Source organism: Mobula hypostoma, chromosome 3 (genome assembly GCF_963921235.1).
Source record: "Mobula hypostoma chromosome 3, sMobHyp1.1, whole genome shotgun sequence".
Taxonomy (NCBI): domain Eukaryota; kingdom Metazoa; phylum Chordata; class Chondrichthyes; order Myliobatiformes; family Myliobatidae; genus Mobula; species Mobula hypostoma.
In genome coordinates, this window is record NC_086099.1 from 42,562,063 (window position 1) to 42,580,170 (window position 18,108).

An 18,108-nucleotide genomic window follows, 5' to 3' on the forward strand; every position below is an offset into this window, starting at 1 on the left:
GTACATTATGTAGTGGTTGGGAGACATTGACCAAGATGGCATGCAACTTAGACAGCATCCTCTTTTCAGACACCACAGTGAGAGAGTCCAGTTCCATCCCCACAACATCACTGGCCTTTTGAATAAGTTTGTTGATTCTGTTCGTGTCTGCCACCCTCAGCCTGCTGCCCCAACACACAACAGCAAACATGATAGCACTGACCACCACAGACTCGTAGAACATCCTCAGCATCGTCCGGCAGATGTTAAAGGACCTCAGTCTCCTCAGGAAATAGAGATGGCTCTGACCCTTCTTGTAGACAGCCTTCGTGTTCTTTGACCAGTCCAGTTTATCATCAATACGTATCCCCAGGTATTTGTAATCCTCCACCATGTCCACACCGACCCCCTGGATGAAAACAGGGGTCACCGGTACCTTAGCTCTCCTCAGGTCTATCACCAGCTCCTTAGTCTTTTTCACATCAAGCTGCAGATAATTCTGCTCACACCATGTGACAAAGTTTCCTACAGTAGCCCTGTACTCGACCTCATCTCCGTTGCTGATACATCCAACTATGGCAGAGTCATCCGAAAACTTCTGAAGATGACAAGACTCTGTGCAGTAGTTGAAGTCCAAGGTGTAAATGGTGAAGAGAAAGGGAGACAAGACAGTTCCCTGTGGAGCCCCAGTGCTGCTGATCACTCTGTCGGACACACAGTGTTGCAAGCACACGTACTGTGGTCTGCCAGTCAGGTAATCAAGAATCCATGATACCAGGGAAGCATCCACCTGCATCACTGTCAGCTTCTCCCCCAGCAGAGCAGGGCGAATGGTGTTGAACGCACTGGAGAAGTCAAAAAACATGACCCTGACAGTGCTCGCTGGCTTGTCCAGGTGGGCGTAGACACGGTTCAGCAGGTAGATGATGGCATCCTCAACTCCTAGTCGGGGCTGGTAGGCGAACTGGAGGGGATCTAAATGTGGGCTAACCATTGGCCGGAGCAGCTCCAGACCAAGTCTTTTCAGGGTCTTCATGATGTGGGAGGTCAATGCCACCGGTCTGTAGTCATTGAGGCCGCTGGGGCGTGGCGTCTTCGGCACAGGGACGAGGCAGGACGTTTTGCACAGTACAGGAACCCTCCGGAGCCTCAGGCTCAGGTTGAATACATGGTGAAGTACTCCACATAGCTTAGCATTATTCAAGCAAGAAATAAAACTGAGAATTCTAGAAATGCATTAAGGTTTGTGTTTTGAATTTGTTAAAACTATACAATGACAGGATCAGTGTTGTAATACCAGAACAGAAATATCATGCTTAATGTTTTGGAACAAAGTATTATTTTGCTGACAAATTTTCCAACTTTGCATTGCCATTACCAACCAAGATGAAAGAAAGCAAAGTCCAGCAAAAACAAACTTTGCTTAGTTCCACCCACTGAGAAGTGATAAAGTTTCGGACAATTCTTTAGAACAATTGATTATTTTTTCCGTTTCTTTGGAATTTTAATTTAAAAGCAAGGTGCAATAGGCAATTACAGCAACAGCTGAAGTTTCCAGGTTCGAGCCTAGGAATTGAGACAGGTGTACATGAGCGCTTGGTAAAATGGATTCAGGCACGAGTGGCCACGCATAACATGGGTTGTGTACGCTGTACAAGATCCCTCAATAGCTTTCAAGCACATTGGGATGTTGTTCTTTGTTAAAAGGCTATGTAATCCAAGCTACTGCAATATTCAGACCTGACACATCCATTTATTTTCCCACTAAAAGAGCAAAGGAATCTACTGTTAAGAGTGCATAGAATGTAGAACAGGTCCTTCACTCACAAAGTTTCATCAAAGTTTCATCAAACCGACTCCAAAATCAGTATAACACTTCTTTCCTACATAGCCCTCAATTTTTTCTTTCATCCATGTGCCTATCGAAGAGTCTCTTAAATGTCCCCAATGCATCTGCCTCTACCACCACCTCCTGTAGTGTTTTCCATGCACTCACCACTCTCTATGTAAAAGTCCTTCCCCTGACATCCCTCTGTACTTACCTCCAATCATTATAAAATTATGCCCTCTCATATAAACCATTTCCACCTGGGAAAAAAGTCACTGGCTGTCCACTCTGTCTATGCTTCTCATCATCTCACACATCTCTATTAAGTCACCTCTCATCCTCCTTTGCTCCAAACAGGAAAGTCCCTAGCTTGCTTAATAAGATTTCTCATAAGATATGCTCTCTAATCTGGGCAACATCCTGGTAAATTTCCTTTGCACCCCCTCTAAAGTATCCACATTCTTCCTATAATGAGGTGATAAGAACTGAACACAATACTCCAAGGGTGGACTGATCAGTGATTATAAAATTTTATAGGCATCCGTTAGTCTCGTGAGACCATGGATTTGCGCCTTGGAAGGTTTCCAGGGCGCAGGCCTGGGCAAGGTTGTATGGAAGACTGACAGCTGCAAGTCTCCCTTCTCCACACTACCGATGTTGTCCAAGAGAAGGGCATTAGGACCTATGTAGCTTGGCACCAGTGTCGTCGCAGAGCAATGTGTGGTTAAGTGCCTTGCTCAAGGACACGACACGCTGCCTCAGCCAAGGCTCGAACTAGCGACCTCCAGATCACTAGACGAATGCCTTGACCACTTGGCCACGTGCCAACACTATAGTGCTTATAGAACTGCAACATTATCTCGTTTCTCTTGAACTCAATCCCCAACCGATGAATGCCAACACACCACACACCTGCTTAACCAACCTATCAATTTGTGCAGTAACTTAGAGGGATATATAGACATGGACCCCATGATCCCTTTGTTCTCTCGCACTGCTAAGAAACCTGCCATTAGCCCTGTACTCTGCTTTCAAGAAGCTTTTATAGAAATAGTGATGTTGACTTTTTCCCTTGAGGATGCATGAGTTCATTTTGAAATTTAAATGATGTTACAAAGTTTTCGACTTAAATAAGTTTGAGTAATTATATTTAATCAATATATGAGAGACTGAAGTTACAAAAGCATTTTGATGACATGCATAACTATCCTGTTACCTGGACCCGCACAAGTGAATGGAAGCCAATCTTTGTATTGAGACCATGGTGCAGACTCCATAGATTGTACCATCCATTGTAAATGACCTGCATTCGTTATCCAAATGACAATTGCTTCCATTGTAGTGAAGGTCAGTATGAAATGATGGCAAGAGACGCCATCCATATCAATTAATCTGCTGTTTACTCCTGTAAATCAAAGGGATAGTTATAATATTTACAAACAAAACTCTGGTCAGTTTTCACATGGAAAGACAATATTAGCAAAATATGACATTCCTCCAGCCTTTTAACTCTCTGCCAAAATCCTCCATTCCTCCGACATTGGTCAACATGTAGGCCCCTTTTCTCAGACAATTGATAATTTTTCTTAAGATTTGTCCCCCACCCCCACCCCAACAATAATATTGACAGAGGAAATAGCAGCAAATCCCTACAATATTACTATAAACAGGTATTCTAAAGAACAAACTATATTTAACTAGAATTCTTTGGAAAAATAACTACTAGGGAAGATAAAATAAAGTCAGTAATAAAGTCTATTTGAATTTCTAAAATGCATTTCATCAGTTTTCAGAGTTGGACTGTGCCCAATCAGTGAATGGGATTCATTAGAAAGGGTGAATAAAAATAAGGTGGGGCAAGTTGAGCGGTTATTGTGTGAGTGGGCTAGTGTTGGATTGGTTTTGGCTTATCAGATTGGCGGGATCAGGCTTGGATGAGGTAAGTATCTGGTAAGTTTCTTCTTCTTTACTCTTCATTCCTCATCTGGTAGGGCACTGTTAGTGCAGTGAGAATGGCACTGGGGCTTTGTTTTGTTCTCTGTGTGAGATGTGGGAATTCCAGGAGAGCTCCAGGCTCCCAGATATCCACATCTGCACCAGGAGTACCAAGCTGCAGCTCTTCAGAGAACATGTTAAGGAAATGGAACTGCAGCTCAATGACCTTTGACTCATACGGAAGACTGAGGAAGTGATAGATAGGAGCCACAGGGGGGTAATTACCCCAAGGCTGCAGGAGGCAGGAAACCGGCTGACCGTCAGGAGAAAAGGGTAAAGGACGGCCAGTACAGAGTACTTCTGTGGTCGTTACCCTTAATAATAAGCGTACCACTACAGATAGCATTGAGGGGAACGGCCTGCCAGGGGAGTCACAGTGACTGAGTCTCTGGCATTGTGGCTCAGAAGAGAAGAGAGGTGAAGAGGTGTTAGGGTATTTCATAGTTAGAGACGAGATTCTGTGGATGCAATAGAAACACCCAAATGGTATGTTGCCTCCTAGGTTCCAGGATCAGCGATGTCTCGGATTAGGTTCACGGCATTCTAAAGGGGGAAGGTGAGCAGCCAGAAGTCTCAGCACATAATAGGCACCAATGACATTGGTAGGAAAGGTGAGGAGGTCCTGAAGAGAGATTTTAGGGAGCTAGGTAAAAAGCTGAAAAGCAGAAACACCAGGGTAGTAACCTCTGTATTGCTGCCAGGGCCACGCACCAGTGAGGGTAAGAATAGGATGATTTGGCAGATGAGTGTGTGGCTGAGGAACTGGTGCAGGGAGCAGGGGTTCAGATTTCTGGATCATTGGGATGTTTTCTGGGGAAGGTATGACCTGTACAAAAAGGGACAGGTTACACCTGAACCTGGGGGGGACCAATATCCTTGCAGGCAAGTTTGCTGGAGCTGCACAGGAGGGTTCGAACAAATTTGGCAGTGTGATGGACACGAGCGTGATAGGGCTGAGGATGGGGTAGTGAGACTGCGAGCAAGGAGAGGCTGATGAAAGGGCAGAAGTATAGTCAACAGGATGAGTTGCAATGTAAGAGGGGGAGAAAGTCAAAAAAAGGGTGATGAATACAGGACTGAAGGTGTTATATTTGAATGCACACAGTATACATAATAAGGTAGATGAACTTGTAGCACAGTTACAGACTGGCATGCATGAGGTTGTGGACATCACTGAATCGTAGCTGAAAGACTAAACGTCCAAGGATACACATTGTATCAAAAGGACAGGCAGGTAGGCAGAGGGGGTGGGGCAGCTCTGTTGGTAAAAAAAAATGAAATCAAATCATTAGAAAGAAGTGACGTAGGAGTGGAAAGTGTAAAATTGTTGATGGTAGAGCTGATAAACTGAAAGGATGAAAAGACCGTGATGGGAGTTATATACAGACCTCTGAACAGTAGCAAAGGTGTGGTCTCCAAAATACAAATGGAGAAAGAAAATGCATGTTAAAAGAGCAATGTTACGATAGTCATGGGGGATTGGGGGAAATCAAGTTAATAGAATATAGAACATAGAAATTTACAGCACATTACAGGCCCTTCGGCCCACAATGTTGTTCCGGCCATGTAACCTACGCTAGGAACTGCCCAGAATTTCCCTAGTGCATAGCCCTCTATTTTTCTAAGCTCCATGTACCTCTCTGAGAGACTCTTAAAAGACCCTATTGTATCAGTTTCCACCACCGCTGCTGGCAGTGCATTCCACACACTCACCACTCTCCATGTGAAAAACTTACCCCTGACATCCCTTCGGTACCTATTTCCAAGCACCTTAAAACTATGCCCCCTTGTGTTAGCCATTTCAGCCCTGGGAAAAAAGCCTCTGGCTATCCACATGATCAATGTTCCTTATCATCTTAAACACCTCTATCAGGTCACCTCTCATCCTCCGTCGCTCCAAGGAGAAAAGGCAAAGTGCACTCAAACTATTCTCATAAGATACTCCCTCCAATCCAGGCAACATCCTTGTAAATCTCCTCTGCACTCTCTCTATAGTATCCACTTCCTTCCTGTAGTGAGGTGACCAGAAATGAACACAGTACTCCAAAGTCTTATATAGCTGTAACATTATCTCACAGCTCTTGAACTCAATCCCATGGTTGATGAATGCCAACACACCATATGCCTTAACAACACTGTCAACCTGCGCAGCAGCTTTGAGTGTCCCATTGACACAGACCCCAAGATCTCTCTGATCCTCCACACTGCCAAGAGTCTCACCATTTATATTATATTCTGTCTTCAAATTGGACCCACCAAAATAAACGACTTCACGCTTATCTGGGTTGAAGTCCATCTGCCACTTCTCAGACCAGTTCTACATCCTGTCCATGTCCCACTATAACCTCTGACAACCCTCCAGATATCCACAGCACCCCCAACCTTTGTGTTAACAGCAAACTTACTCACCCAGCCTTCTACTTCTTCATCCAGGTCATTTATAAAATCACAAAGAAGAGGGGTCCCAGAACAGATCCCTGCAGAATACCACTGGTCACCGACCTGCATGTAGAATATGAACCATCTACAACCACCCTTTGCCTTCTGTGGCCAAGCCAATTCGGGATCCACAAAGCAAGGTCTTCTTGTTTCCCATGCCTGCTTACCTTCTGAAGGAGCCTTGCATGGGGAACCTTATAAGTTGGTGCTGGATCCCAAGAGGGGGAATTTATAGAATGCCTTCAAGATGTTTTTCCTCATGGTTGAATCCTCTAGGGGATCAGCTATTCTGGATTGAGTGTTGTGCAATGAACTGGAATTGATTAGATAACTAAAGGTAAAGGAACCTTCCAGGGCCAGTGATCATAATATGATAGCATTCACCCTGCAATTTGAAAAGGAGAAGCAAATGTCAGATGTATCACTATTACAGAGGAGTAAAGGAAATTACAGAGGCATGAGAGAGAGGAGCTGACCAAAATTGATTGGAAGGGGACACTAGCAGGGATGATGGCTGGAATTTGTGGGAGCTATTTGGAAGGCACAGGATAGATACATCCCAAAAAAGTAGTAGTATTCTAAAGCAGGATGACGCAACCATGATTGACAAGAGAAGTCAAAGACAACCTAAAAGCAAAAGAGAGGGCATATAATAGAGAAAGAATTAGTACAAAGTCAGAGGATTGGGAAGCTTTGAAAAACCAATAGGAGGCAATTAAATAAGTCATAAAGAAGAAAAAAATAGAATGTGAAAGATCAAAGATGTACCAGTAAGTAGGTTAACTAGTCATTGTAAATTATTCTATGATTAGGATAGGGTTGAAATTGATATGTGAATTTACAGGTTGAGTCAGTGGTGAGGATAAATGCAATGTTAGCATTTATTTCGAAAGGACTAGAATATAACAGCAAGAATGTAATGTTGAGGCTTTATAAGGCACTAGTGAAGCCTCACTTGGAGTATTATGAGCAGCTTTGGGCCTCTTATTCAAGAAGGGATGTATTGACATTGGAGAGGGTTCAAAGGAGGTTCATGAAGATTTTTCCAGGATTGAAAGGCTTCTTGTATGAAGAGCATTGGATGGTTTGGGCCTGTACTCACTGGAATCGAGAAGAATAAGTGGGGATCTCATTGATACTTATCGAATGTTGAAAGGACATGATAGAATGTTGTGGTGACCAAGTCATTGGGTACATTTAAGGCAGAGATTGATAGATTCTTGATTGGTCAGGGCATGAAGGGATATGGGGAGAAGGCAGGAGATTGAGGTTGAGCGGAAAGTGACGGGCCGTAGTAGGGAGGAGCAGCGGACTCGATGGGCCGAGTGGCTTGGTTTTGCTCGTATATCTTCTAGTCTTATGGTTTCCTTATAACATGTTGATCCACAAGACAGCAGCACATGGGACAATAAGTAATGTAGTTACAGAAAAAGAGGACAGAAGAGTTAGTAAGATGATATGAGAATTCCTTTGCAGCCTCACCTATGTACATGTAATTTGAAGTTTTCTAAAAATCAAAGCTAAGTGTTGTGTATTTAATATTTCAATAATTTTTGAGAAATCTTGTATTTATATATTGCTTGTTTAAGCATTCCTATTATAATTGTTTATGGGTTATATGTAAAAATACGTTAATTGCATACGTCATCATGCTACAACTTGATACATGTGCACATCGCTTAAAGCAAACATGAAGTTAGAGCCACATTTCAGACTCCTGTGTCTTTCTTTAAGATTAATATAACACGCTGTAGAGTTTTGTTTCTTCTTCTTTAAGGAATTATATACTTGGAAATGATGTAGCAAGAGTTCACTGATTTTTTTCTTGGAATGAAAGGATTGCCTCATGAATAAAGGTGGAGCAGAAGAACGCTAGAAATGAAAGACAATCAAAATGAAACACATCAGGTTCCAAAGATGCTTGACAAGGTAGATGCTGTGAAAATGTTTCCTCTCTGAGCAAGTTTACAATCAGGGTCCGATGGCACAAGGTATGATGTCATACCAACAAATGGTCACACAGCATAGAAACAGTCCCCTTGACCTACTGAGTCTGTACTGAGCATCGGGTACTAACTGTGTTATTCTCATCATATTCCAGTCAACACTGACCAAATTCTCCTAACTACCTAAACATTAGAGGAAATTCAATCAATTAACCTACCAACCTTCAAACCTTTTTAGGATGTCACAGGGAGGATGTGTGAACTCCACATGGACAGCACTGCAGGCCAGGATTGAACATGGCTCACTAGAGATGAGAAGCAGGGGCTCCACAGGCTATGCCACTCTGCTGCCCTCCACCACTTGAGGCTGAGATTAGGTGGCCCTCTCGAGGAGACTTACTCTTTGCAAATTCTGTACCTCACAGGGATGTGGATGTTGAAGAACAACATATATACGAGACTGAGTTAGATAGATTACTCAGCTAATGAGGGGAAATGGAGATCAGACAGGAGAGAAGAGTTGAGACTAAAGTGTACATCAGTCATGATCTCATTGAAAGGTAGTGAAGGCTCGAGTGGATGTGTGGTCTACTCCAGCATCCGATTTTTATGTTCAAAAATGACGCACCAGGATAGAAAAATCTCAGAACAGATGTTGCAAAAAACCCCAAGATCTGACTTCTAGATAAAGTGAGACAAAAACTTCTTAATCTCTCTTTACACTCTGACTAGAAAAGTTGGGCAATAAGTATTAAATCACTAATACAGATTGCAATCTACTCCAAATAACAGGGAACAGAATCGAGGTGCAATGACAGCAATTGTAAAAGGAGAGTCAAACACTCTTCAGGAAATATTATTACAATGTCACTGTCTTGCTGGCTGCCTCCTCTCCCATGCAGTTTGGTTACAAAAAAAAAGAGAATGTATCTTTGTACTTTATTAATACATCAATACTTCAAATCAATGTATTGAAATTTGTTGTTTTGTGACATGGCAATACATAAAAACTATAAATTAGAAGACATATTTTTAAAAAATAAATTAAGTAAATAGCGCAAAAAGAAAACAAAAACAATTGAAGTAGTGAAACAAGAGAAAATTTGCAGATGTTGGAAATCCAAGCAACACCCACAAGATGCCCCAACACACACCATTCAAAGTCCTAAACAGTCTTTCCAGGTGATGCAACACTTCACCTGTGAGCCTGTTGGGGTTGTCTACTGTATCTGGTACTTCTGTATATTGGTGAGACCCGATGCCGATTGGGAGGCTGCTTTGCCGGGCACTTCCCAGTGGCCACTCACTACTTCCCATTCCCATGAGGCCAAACTCAGGCTGGAGGAGCAATATGTTATATTCCATTTGGGTAGCCTCCAATGTGATGGCATGAACATCCATTTCTCAAACTTCCGGTAATTGCCACCTTCACTATTCTTATTCTTGTTTCCCTCTCTTACCTCATCTCCTTACCCGCCCTTCATCTCCCTCTGATGCTTCTCACCCTTTCCTTTATTCCATGGTTATCTACTCTCTCCTATCAGATTCTCCCTTCTCCAGCCCTTTACCTCTTTCACTAATCAGCTTCCCAGCTCTTTACTTCACCCCACCTGATTTCACTTATCACCTACCACCTTGTACTTCTTCCTCCTCTCCCCTCACTTTCTTACTCTAAATTCTCATCTTTTTTCCAGTACTGATGAAGGGTCTCAGCCCAAAATATCGACAGTTTACTCTTTTTCATAGATGCTGCCTGGCCTACTAAGTTCCTCCAGCATTTTGTGTGTGTAGCTTGAGGTCGTGTACGTGGGTTCATTGTCCTTCAGAAATCTGATATTAGAAGGGAAGAAGCTGTTCCTGAAGCATTGAGTGTGTCTTCAGGCTCCTGTACCTCCTGCTTGACGGTAGCAATGAGAAGAGGGCACGAGCTGGGTGATGACAGTCCTTAATGATTGATGCTGCTTTTTTTAAAGCATTGCCTTTTGAAGATGTCCTCAGAGCTGAAGAGGCTAGTGCTCTGATGGAACTGGCTAAGTTTGCATCTTGCTACAGCTTGTTCTGATCCTGTGCAGTGTCCCCTCCGTATCAGGTGGTGATGCAACCAGTTAGAATGCTCTCCATGGCACATCTGTAGAAATTTGTTAGCGTCTTTGGTGACATACCAAGTTCCCTCAAACTCCTAATGAAGTACATCTGCTGTTGTGCTTTCTTTATAATTGCATCAATATGTTGGGCCCAGGATAGATCTAATTCTCACCCTTTCCACTGCTGATCCCTTGATGAGGACTGGTGTATGTTCCCTCGACCTCCCCTTCCTCAAGTCCACATTCAATCCCTTGGTCTTACTGATGAGTGCAAGGTTGCTGTTACAACACCACTCAACCAGGTGATTTATCTCACTCCTGCACAGTTCCTCACCACTATCTGAAATTCTGCCAACAGTAGTTGTGTCATCAGCAAATTTACAGATGGCATTTGAGCTATGCCTAGCCACACAGTTGTGGGTGTGGAGAAAGTAGAGCAATGGGCTAAGCACACATCCTTGAGGTGTGCCAGGGTTGATTGTCAGGAGGAGGAGATGTTATTTCCAGTCTGCACAGACTTTGTTTGCTGGTGAGAAAGTCAGGGATCCAGATGTAGGGTGAGGTACAGCGGCCCACGTTTTAAGACCATAAGATACAGAAGCAGAATTAGGCTATTTGGCCTATCCAGTCAACTCTGTCATTTCATCATGGCTGATCCAATTTTCCTCTCAGCCCCAATCTCCTGCCTTCTCACTGTATCCCTTCATGCCCTGACCAATCCATAATCTATCAACCTCTGCCTTAAATGTACATGAAGACTTGACCTCCACAGATGTCTGAGGCAAAGAATTCCACAGATTCACCACTCTCTGAGAAATTCCTTCTCATCTCTATTCTAAAAGGACACCTCTCTATTCTGAGGCTGTGTCCTCTGGTCTTAGACTCTCCGACCACAGGAAACATCCTATTTTGGAAACATTTTGGAGCTCTTTGATTAGAACTAAGGATACTGTATTATTGTGTTGAATGCTGAGCTATAATCCATAAGCAACAGCCTGATATAAGTATTACTATTGTCCAGGTGATCGAAGGCTGAGTGGAAAAGCCAGTGAAACTGCATCCACTGTAGACCTATTGTGGCAATAGGCAAATTGCAATGGGTCCAGGTCCTTGCTTAGGCAGGAGTTGATTCTGGCCTTGACCAACCTCTCAAATCATTTTATCACAGTAGATGTGAGTGCCATTGGGTAATAGTTGTTGAGGCAGATCACCCTGCTCTTCTTGGGCACTGAAAAGATTGTCACCCTTTTGAAGCAGGTGGGAAACTCCAACTGCAGCAGTGAGAGATTGAAGATGTCTTTAAACACTCCCGCCAACTGGTTAGCATGGGTTATCAGTGCCATACCAGGTGCACTGCCAGGGCTTGATGCCTTGTTAGGGTTCACCCTCTCGAAAGTTGTCGTGAAATCAGCCTCTGAGACAAAGATCACAGGCTGCAGAGATTTGCACAGGTCTAGTTTTATTATTCCTTTCAAAGCATGCATAAAGGCTTTGTACTCATCTGGAAGTGAAGCACAACAGCCATTCATAATGTTAGGTTTTGCCTTGTAGGAAGTTCTGGCCTGCAAACCCTGCCAGAGGTTACATGCATCCGATTCAGTCTCTAAAGTCAATCAGAATTATCCTTATGCTCTTAAAACAGCCATCTGCAGGTTGTACCTGGACCTCTTGTATAGATCTGTATCAGCAATCCTGAATACCACAGATGTAGCCCTCAGAAGATTACAAATCTCCTAGTTCATCCACTGCTTCTAGTTTGGGTATGTCCAGTATGTTCTCGAAGGTACACATTCATCCACACAGACCTTGATGAATTCAGTGACATCTGTGGTGTATTCACTCAGATCCGAAGATGAATCCCAGAATATCGTCCAGTCTATTAACTCACAGCAGTTCTGTAAGTGCTCCTCCAACTCCCTTGACCATACGTTCTTTGTCTTCAACACTGGTGCTGCAGTCTTTAATCTCTGGTTGTACACCAGGAGTAGAAGTACAGCCAGGTGATCAGACTTTTCAAAGTGGGGGCATGGTAATTGTTCTTGATGGTGGTATAACAGTGGTCAAGTGTGTTCGCACCTCTGGTTCCACAGGTGATATGTTGATGGTAGTTGCTCTGGTCTGGTTGAAATCCCCTGTAATAATTGGGAAGGGTCCAGGATGCATTGTTTAACGATTGCTGATCACAGTGCTCAGCTCTTCCAGTGCCTGCCTGACATTGGCCTGAGGAAGAATGAATACTGCTGCCAGGATGATGGTGGAAAATTCCCTTGGCAGATAAAATGGATGACACATTACTGCTTGGAGTTCTAGATCAGGTGAGCAGGATTGAGGCAGAATTGCCATGTCTGTGCACCACAATGAGTTAATTGTGAAACATATTCCACCTCTTCCACCTTCAAAAGTGGCACCTATCCTATCTTTTTGGTCAATGGTGAAGCCTTCGGGCTGCAGTGCACCATTGTAAATAGCAGAGGTGAGCCATGTTTCTATTAAGCAAAGTACAAAGCAGTCCCTGTTGTCCATCTGACACTGCAATCTTGCTCTGAGGTCTTCAGTTTTGTTTTCCAGAGTCTGTACATTCGCCAGCAGGATAGACAGGAGTAGTCTAAGGCTACAGCATTTCAATTGTACCTGTAGACCAGTGCATTGTTCCCACTTCCGTTTTCTTAAAGGGGAACTGCTCTCGTGAGTCTGCTGACTGGAATCAATCGAGAAAGATCAATATATTTTTTAAATGTCTTAATATGATGTTGCTTCCTGTGGTACCCATGGCTGTGACTATGAATTTCAATGGTAGTAGACCTATAGTAGTAATCATCTATTCTGTGGTGTGCTGGGAAAATGGCATCAACATGGGTGATGCCAACAGGCTCAATCTGATTAGAAAAGATTGGGTCTGTTATAGGAGTCAAACTGGACACACTGAAGGCTATGGTAGAACAAGGACCCTACGGAAAATCCTGGCAATTCTGGACAATGTTTCTCACCCTCTGTATGCCACCTTGGCTGAACAGAGGAGCACTTTCAGTAATAGACCAAGACAACTGCGCTGCTCCAAAGAGCGCTATGAGGTCATTCTTACCCTTGGCCACTGGGCTGTATAATGAATTAACCTATAGTCGAGGAAGGGATGACCCACTCCTGTTAGACTGTTATTAACTTCTGTTTGCCAGAGCTCTGTTTAAGCTCTGTTTACTACAGCCTGCTATCGTGGAAAATTTAAGAAGAATATACATTTTAACAACATTAATTCGACCTATCAGAGACATAGACAGGGGTGACCACTGTACTAGACTCTGTTTTGTAAGGTTTAAAAGATTAGTGAAATTTTCTCCAAAAAGACGCTTATAATTCCTTGTTACTGTAATGCCAAGGTAAGTAAATTGATTATCTACTACTATAAAAGGGAGGTTATGAAATTCTAATATTTGTGCTTCTCTGTTTATTGGAAAGAGTTCACATTACCACCATCACTTCTTATTTGGAGGGTGCGAATGTGCATAATGTGCATACGGTATAATATTATGATCATTCTTGCACTGCCATCTTATCAGTGTGAACTTGTAAATCTTGTAATCATTGACTTGAAAATCTTATACATCTTATTTTTAAGATAACTTACTTTTTATTCTTTTTTACTTCTCTTTTAATATTTGTGTATCTGTGCACTTGTAATGCTACCCTGACACTGTAATTTCCTTTGGAATCAATGAAGTATTTATCTATCTATCTAAACAGAAATATTTGATGTTTGCCATTGGAGATGTTCGCAAAGCGTCACCAGTTTTTGGCACCATCTTAAAAAATGCCCTCGAAAGGGGAAGTTGATGTTGATTGTAAATGATATTCGTGATTTGTCTGTAGGGTTGTTCGCTGCGCCTGAAGGTTAGGTTGCAAATGTTTCATTATCGGTGCGTGTTGTTTCTATCCAGTGCTCGTGCTTAGACTTATACTAGTCCAGCTTGTTCTGATTGGTTGGCTGTCGAGCTGGCCCGTAGTCTCTACTAGGATCTCCAGGGATACTGGCCAGTGGAGATCTCTCAACTATCCAGCTCACCAAGACCCAGCAGAGACTAATGGACAGTGCAACAGCCAACCAATCAGAACGAGTTGGACCAGTATAAACACAAACACTCAGCAGAAACAATGTCTTGTTACGTACTGATGATGTCATCTTGACTGGTGATGAAACATTTGTGACCTAACCTCCAGGCTCGGCAAACAGCCCTACAAGCAAACAACCCAATTTGAGCTTGTAATCTTCTCTTTCATATCGATATACATGACTTTCTATTCAGGTGCTGAACCGAATGTAAGAGGAAAAAAAATTATAATGATGTACCATTGGCAGTTTGTCAATTGCATTACTTCTTCAACAATTTTTAAGGACTAGTTTTCATTATATAATGAGATCAACACCACATCAAATTTAAGTCAATGACATTTGAATAGCATTCACATTATTTTGATTTTCACACCATTACCTGGGTACATGAAAATAAGAAGTTGAATATGTTACTAAGAATCTACAAGAGAAAAAGGTTTCCATCTTTGGGGTACTAGTGACCTCTTGGACAATAAAAACAATACCACTCTTTACATTCATTCTCACCTTTCCCATCTCTGTAACCCCGTTATATATCTGCCCTCCTTCAATTTTAGCCTTCTGTTCATGAATTCAAACACTCAGCTTTGAGCGGAATATAATACTTTCATCTGCCTTTGCCCTTTGCTCTGGAATTCCCACTCTGAACTTCGCCATTTTTATCTCTCTATCCACCTCAGCAAACACCTTAAATCAATGGTTTCACTCATTTCAGGATCATTTGTCCACATATTTCGTTTGGTGGCCCATGTTAAATTTTGATTTAAAATACTCACCTTGAAACTTCTTGTGATATTTTGCTACATTTAAGGCGTTAAACATTTTTTTACAAGTCATATTACAAATAGAGCAGACACTTCTTGATGTGAAGATGCATTGGTTATTAAAGGCAATAAATACAGGAAGGAGGCAGAAGAATGAAAATTATAGTCCAGTTAGTCTGACCTCAGTAGTGGGATGATTTTCGAGTCCATTATTAAGGATGAGGTTTCAGGGTACTTGGAGGCACATGATAAAATAGGCCAAAGTCAGCATGGTTTCCTTAAGGGAAAATCTTGCCTGACAAATCTATTGAAAATTTTTGAGGAAATAACAAGCAGGATAGACACAGAACAATTGGTGGAGCTTGTGAACTTGGATATTCAGAGGCCTTTGACAAAGTGCACATATGAGGTTGCTTAACAAGGTAAACCCATGGTAATACAGGAAAGATACTAGCATGGATAGAGTATTGGCTGATTGGCAGGAGACAAAGAGTGGGAACAAAGGGCATCTAGTCTGATTGACTGTTCAAAGGAACTCGGGAGTCTTATGCAAGATTCCCTAAAGGTTTTTTGTAGATTGAGTCAGTGGTAAGGAAGGCAAATGCAATGTTAGCATTTATTTCGATAGGACTAAACTATAAAAGCAAGCATATAATATCGAGGCTTTATAAGGGAATGGTGAGGCCACACTTGGAGTATTGTAAGCAGTTTTGGGCTCCTTATTTAAGAGGGGTTGTGCTGACATTGGAGAGGATTTGGAGGACATTTGATTCTGGAAATGAAAGGCTTGTTGTATCTGGCCCTTTACTCGCTGGAATTTAGAAGAATGAGGGAGGATCCCATTGAAACCTATTGAATGTTGAAAGGACTAGATTGTGGAGATGTTTCCTATGGTGAGAGAGTCTATGACCAGAGGATGTAGCCTTAGAATAGAGGGATGTCCATTTAGAATGCAGATGAGAAGGAATTTCTTCAGCTAAAGGGTGGTGAATCAGTGGAATTTGTGCCATAGGCAGCTGTGGAGGGCAGGTCATTGGATATTTTAAGGTGGACATTCTTGATCAGTCAGGGTGTGAAAGGTTATGGGGAGAAGGGAGGAAAATGGTGTTGAGAGGGAAATGGATCAGCCATGATGATATGGTGGATTAGACTCAATGGGCCAAATGGCCTAATTCTGCTTCTATTTCCTATGATCTCAATTAAGTAGTGATGGCAATTACAAACACAATGTAAAATCAAGATGATAGCATTGAATTTCTGCAAGACATTAGGAACAAGCCTTGCCACCTTCAAGGATATCTTCAAAAGGTGGTATGTCAAGAAGGCAGCATTAATTGTTAAAGACCCTCACAAGCTGCAACATGCTCTCTTCTCATTATTACCATCAGGGAGGAGGTTCAGGGGCCTAAAGTCCCACACTCAACGTTTTTGGAACAACTTCTTCAACTTTGCCATCATTTTTCTGAATGGTCCATGAACACTACCTCACTATTCCTCTTTTGCACTATTTCTTCTTTAATTGTAACTTATAGTCATTTTTTGTCTTGTAAGGTACTGCTACCACAAAACTAATTTCATGACATAATGTCAGTATTACTAAACCTGATTCTGAGTCAGGTAAGAATTATTATTTCATCTTTTTCACTCTATCATAGAAAAAAATTAGAAATAACAATTGTTGCAGTACAAGTTTTTAACTGCATTAAAACATGGATTTTGTGTCTGGTATTCAAAACATTGAACTTCCTTATGAACATCAGAATAATAACAGCAGAAAATGTTGTAAATATTCTGCAGTTTAGGTGAAAGAACCAGAAATAACATTGCACTCAAAGATCTTGCATCCAAATAGAGGAGTGCTGTAAAGAACAAAGATAACATTTATGATAGTGTGGGAAGCAGGAGATTAAATGACATGAAGGACGATGGTACAGGACAAAAAGGGGCGGGGAGCTATGTAGTAAGGAGAATGAAATATAGGAATAGAGGAGGAGTATATGAAAGCACTTCTTTGGTAGAATTTTCTAGGATTTCAAGGGTGAGGTTGAACGTGACAGACAACTGAAATCAAGTGCTTGGAAGCTACGGTTGACAGTTGCAGATGACTGAATACCTCTAGGATTTTCAGTTTTCCTGTGATGTCTTCATTCCTACATAATTTCTCATTGTGTAAAATCCTGCAGAAGGTTCTTTCAGAGTACCTCCAAACAGTTAAGCTAGGTTATGCCAATGTCATATTACCCTTCAGACAGAAAGGAGAAACATCTGCAATCTCAGTGGATGTGTTGCAAAAGACTAAGGTTTTGGTAACCTCCTTCACTAATTAGGTGATGCTACTGGCAAATAACATTATAATTGCATATTAATATTTCAATATGCAAAAGGACATCCAGGTGTATTTGTTCCACAGTAAAATTAAATGAATGTTTCTGCATGGTCTGGATGATATGAGCACTTTATTTATGAACAATATTACACCCTGTAAAATCTGTACATTGTCTTGTACAACTCTGGAATTTATAATGGCATTATTACTTCCTTCTTAAGATGTCAGATGTCTTAGCCTCAGAAGATAAGATATTATTCAACAGAATAACCAGCATTTGTTTTTGGCACTAAGCATAAATATTTATTTATTTACCAGTGTGTCTGGTGTGGTAATTTCCACAGGTCAGAATATTACTTCCGACATTTAATTATGATAGCATAATGACATCACTCTTAAAAAGGCAGATACCTTGTTTATTGCAGATACAGAAATTTGTATGGATGATGCTCTAATCATGCATCACTACCTTCACAAATGCATCTTTATTCAAACCTTATCAAGCAGATAATGGAGTTCACTTTATGATCTTTAAATATTAGAGGTCATGAGGAAATGCATAACTTGCAATAGTGTTTAAAGGGACTTCATTAGGGTTGATCTCTAGCACAAGAAGCCAACATTGCAAGATTATAACTAACT

At 41.8% G+C, this 18,108-nt stretch overlaps 1 protein-coding gene across 1 annotated transcript in view; it reads right to left on the reverse strand.

Annotated features, from left to right (window-relative positions):
• Positions 1-6,541: 6,541 nt before the first annotated feature.
• dhx29 (DEAH (Asp-Glu-Ala-His) box polypeptide 29) overlaps positions 6,542-18,108 on the reverse strand; it is an 85,196-nt gene continuing 73,629 nt past the window's right edge. The window contains exon 29 of the mRNA XM_063042926.1: positions 6,542-6,626. The gene's annotated coding sequence lies outside the window, so the exon portion shown is untranslated. The remainder of the gene's footprint in view (positions 6,627-18,108) is intronic.